General features: G+C 50.3%; 1 pseudogene; it reads left to right on the forward strand.

The window, feature by feature from the left end:
- Positions 1 to 1,401: 1,401 nt before the first annotated feature.
- Positions 1,402 to 3,092, forward strand: LOC123582308 (annotated as a pseudogene).
- The last annotated feature ends 1,308 nt before the right edge of the window (positions 3,093 to 4,400 follow it).

Here is a 4,400-nt window from a genome sequence, read left to right on the forward strand (position 1 = left end):
AAGGGGCTCTTTATCCCCTTAACCCAGTGTGACACACGGCACTGGGCTAAAGTATGGCTAAAACGAGCCTCTCGGCCCCAGCTCAATGCAAGAGGCTGGGGCATAGCCTACTGGTGCTCCCAGGAAGACGAAAACAGAAATAGATTCTAGCGAGCACTAGTTTCTATCTCGATGAACTTGCCCAAGATCACACAGCCAGTAAGAATGGAAGTGAACTATGAACCCAGGTTCTCATCTCCTAATCACTGAGCTACATACACTGTCATCTGGGGAACTGTGGAGGTTTCAAAACAGAGCTCCCAAATTCTTTCCCATTCATCAAATCAAGATGTAGGGTCAATGCCGAATCTGCATTTGGTTAGTTCTTGACCAACAGAATACAGCAAAAATGACACTGACATTATGACCATGTCCAGGCTCTTAAGATTCACTGGCACATTTCTACTTCGTATCTCTTGGGACACCCACTCTTGGAATCCAGCTGCCCTGTTGTGAGGAAGCCCAAGCTAGTCTATAAGAAGAGATATGTGTATTTGTTCCAGCTAACCCCAGGGAGAGGTCCCATCCATCATCTAGAATCATCATCTAGAATCAGATGTGTGAGTGAAGTCCCTTCCAGATGATTCCAACCAACAGTCAAGTTATTGCCAGCTTTTGAGTCTTCCTAGCTGAAGCCCCAGACATCATGGAGCAGAGACAGTCCGTATGGCCTTGCCCAGTCTGGGAACTCCTGGCCCACAGAATCTGTGAACATAAGAAGATGGCTGATTGATGCCAGTATGTTTCGGGGGTGGTTTGTTCTACAGCAGTATCTGGAAGAGGAATTTATTTAAGACCCTATTGGGGTGCCTGGGTGGCCCAGTCAGTTAAGCATCTGACTCTTGACCTCAGCTAGGTCTTGATCTCAGGGTCATGGGTCCAAGCCACACATAAGACCCTATTACTTCTGGGGAGAAGAGCCTCCAGAATCCCTTTATACCACCTTTTTATTTTTATCCTTGTGCTATTTGATCTTTTTTCCCACAATAAAAATTGCTCACAATTAAACTTTGTAACTTCTACAATCGAGACAAAAAATGTTTAATGATGCACCCTCTGCTGATCACTAAGCCCCAATGACCTCTGTGACCTTGTCCCTTGACTTTGCCAGGAAATGAGACTCCTTGGGTATGTGGTAAAGCTGGGTGGCTATGCAGATCCTAGAGGTCCCTGATGCTTGTTCCAGGAAGGGACAAGCCAGTGGCCCCAGTGACCGCCTCTAACTGTCCTCTTCGAAGCACTATGCCAGCTTCTTCGAGGATGAGTAGGGACCGGGGTCAGCCCCACCTGCACATATGAAAATAACACTACGGAGGGGGCTGGGATTACGGGTAAAACGGACCCTAAAGATGGTTTGTGAAAATGTTGCCAAAGAGGCCAGGATGCTGCCTGCCTTTGGACAGTGGCTCATGCTGTTTCCCCTACATCGTGTGCCTTTCCTGGGTACAGAAGATTAATTCTGAAAGAAAAAGTTCAGTGCCCAGCAGCGAAGAGAAGAGAGGAGACGGGGACGCCAGGGGGCAGCCAGACTCACGCGCTACAGTCACGTCCCCACACGCTCTCTCCTCACGCCTCCTGACAGGTTGGGTCGGAGGATGTGTCTGGTCTCTAGAAAAAAGGGCAGTGCAGGAATCCCCTCCATGTCTGCATCTTTTCAGGAGCCTCAGTAAGCAGTGGGTGACCTTCCTCACGCCCATGTATGTCACAGAACTGGACAGAAGCCTCAGCCAGCAAGTAAAATGGAAGCCAGAATCAGTGGAATCTCCATTCCTTGAAAAAAACACCTTTGGGTCAGGCCAAAGCAGAAATCTATGAAATGAGACCTTTTCCGCGTCCCAGCCTTTCTTTGCCCAGAAAGCCAAATGTAAGAAAGAACTGCTAGAAACTAGGGCCGGCCTCCAGAACTACAGGCTCAGGAGATGTGGGGAGAGACCAAAGATGAAAAGCAGCGGGGAGAAACGAAGCTGTATCTGGAAGATCTCCCAGGAACTGTGGCTCGACTGCCCAATGCCAAACTCACAGCTCTCAGCCGGACTTGAGCTGGCTCCAGGACCTTTTCACTGTTTCCTACTTACTTTTACCGGAACAGCCCTCACATTCAGTGCCACCAACTCCATCGATGAGTTTTTTGGAGCGCCATTGGATTCAAACATGAATACGACAAAAAAACAGACCTCTGGTTCGTGGACGGATGAGCCCGTGGCGAGCTGTGCGGTTCCAGAAGTTGCCCTTCTTACCTGAGGGGGTGGACCCACTCACGGGAGTGCTGGGGGTCCTCCACATCTTCCTGTGTACCTGTTGCTGTACCCCATTAAAGAGGATCAGCATTGCCGACACGTGGGTCGGGGCCATTGTTGGGGCCACACCACCTGTCGTGGGCTGGCCAGCAGCAACCTGAAACCTTGACGCTGGAATGTTTCTCCTGGGAGGAATCCTCTACGCCTGCCTGCTTCCCCATTTCAACACACTGAGTTGGGGCCTCTGCACAGACGACTCCCAAGGCTCCCATATGATGTCAGTCACCCACCCAGCCCTGCGAAGGTGCACTGCCCTGTGCCACCGCCTGGCCTTGATCACACCGTCCTCGGCAGCCCCCGTCCTGGATGTCACCACATGGACCTTCCCCATCATCTCCTTGCCCACCCCCATCCCCCCCATCAACCTGTATATTTCCTACCTTGGCTTTTGGTTCTACATGGATGTGGACCAGAAGAGCTCCTTTCTTTTTTTTTTATTTTTTTTAAATGTTTATATATCTTTGAGAGAGACAGAGACAGAATGTGAGTGGGTTAGGGGCATAGAAAGAGGGAGACACAGAATCCGAGCCAGGCTCCAGGCTCCAAGCTGTCAGCAGAGCCCGACACGGGGCTCGAACTCACGAGCTGTGAGATCATGACCTGAGCCGATGTCGGTCACTCAACTGAGCCACCCAGGTGCCCCCCAGAAGCTGTTCTTCTGCAGCCTCTGGCACCTGCCCCTTGCTCCTGCTGCTCATGCTCACCTGTGAGCAGCCACCAGGTGGGAACTGTGCTAGGGGACAGCCTCAGAGTTGAAATCACACGGGCGTGTGGGAACAAAAAAAACAAAAAACATACAGGGAGATGTGCAATTTTTTTTTTATCCCTCTGCTGGTAGACAAGAATATTTTGGTAATTCTGGAGCTCTAGAAGAGAGACTGCTGGGTGACTGCAAAATGATTTTGTGCGCAGTGATCACCCGATGATTGTTTTTTATGGTAACGTCTAAAATGCTCCCCAAATAACAGGTTGGCTCAGGTTGATTAGTACAGAATATTTTTCTCTCCAAGGTTTTTTGTATATTTCTTTCCCCAACTCCCCTTCCCCCAAACTGTTTTTCTTCTTCCTTGCATGGATGTACAAGTGCACCTCCTCCTTTATGGTCTCTCTCCCTCCCTCTCTCTCTCTCTCTCTCTCTCACACACACACACACACACTCCCCACCCGCCAGCCCGAATGCTCATTGGTGGCCAGACACTCTAGGTCTTGTCCTCTGGTCCCCCGAGGGCAGCGGAAATGCACGCTGCGGGCCCTCCCTGCAAATGAGCCAGGGCCTCCTATCCAGCTTTCTCAGTATATTCTCAACCGCATATTCCCCCAGACAATAAAAGAATACCAAGGATGTGCGGCTGCTTGACATTCGAAGGGAGAATTCCACACAGTTGCCTAGGGGATCTCAGACAGGACTGCCAGCCCCTGGCCGCCCCCCTATTACACATCAGCATTTCAAAAACTCCAAGGAATCAAAAGGATCTCTATGGTTCACTTTAAAATACTGGAGGTATCTGAAGTGTCTCTTTCTGGAAGGGTGGCGCAAGGCTTCATACCAGCAGTCCATCCGGCTCTGACCCATTACTGTCCCCCTTCGGCCACCGCTGCTGATCAGCGGCCCCTTTGCTGCGTGGCTTCTCAAGACTGAACGAGAAAGGAAGTCAGGGGAGAAAAGGTGAGCTGTAGCTCATCTTCTCATCCCTTCAGTGAAAAAATGCCATTTCTCTCCTGGTATCCTCTCAATTTAGAAATTATTCTCCCTATGTCCAATGGCTTTAAGACCCAGAAGCTTAGGTTGGATTCCTGGTGGGGATGTGTCGGGTCCCAGGACTTGTGCGAGTTCCCCTGTAGCCACATATGGCCTCAGTGACCTCTGGGTCCTTGCATCCACCCTTCACGTGTGCCTCTTGTCCACTGTCGAACCCCACTTGCCTGAAGGTCTTGAAGAGTAACAGGATGTCTTAATTGTTCAGTCTCCAGGGGCACTGCTGCCCTGTAGGAATTCATTTCAGGGTGTTTCAGCAACATTTAAATGGTCACGGCGATACACCTGTTCTCAAAATTTTCCAAAGC

The sequence above is a fragment of the Leopardus geoffroyi genome, chromosome B3 (assembly GCF_018350155.1).
Source record: "Leopardus geoffroyi isolate Oge1 chromosome B3, O.geoffroyi_Oge1_pat1.0, whole genome shotgun sequence".
Classification (NCBI taxonomy): Eukaryota; Metazoa; Chordata; class Mammalia; order Carnivora; family Felidae; genus Leopardus; species Leopardus geoffroyi.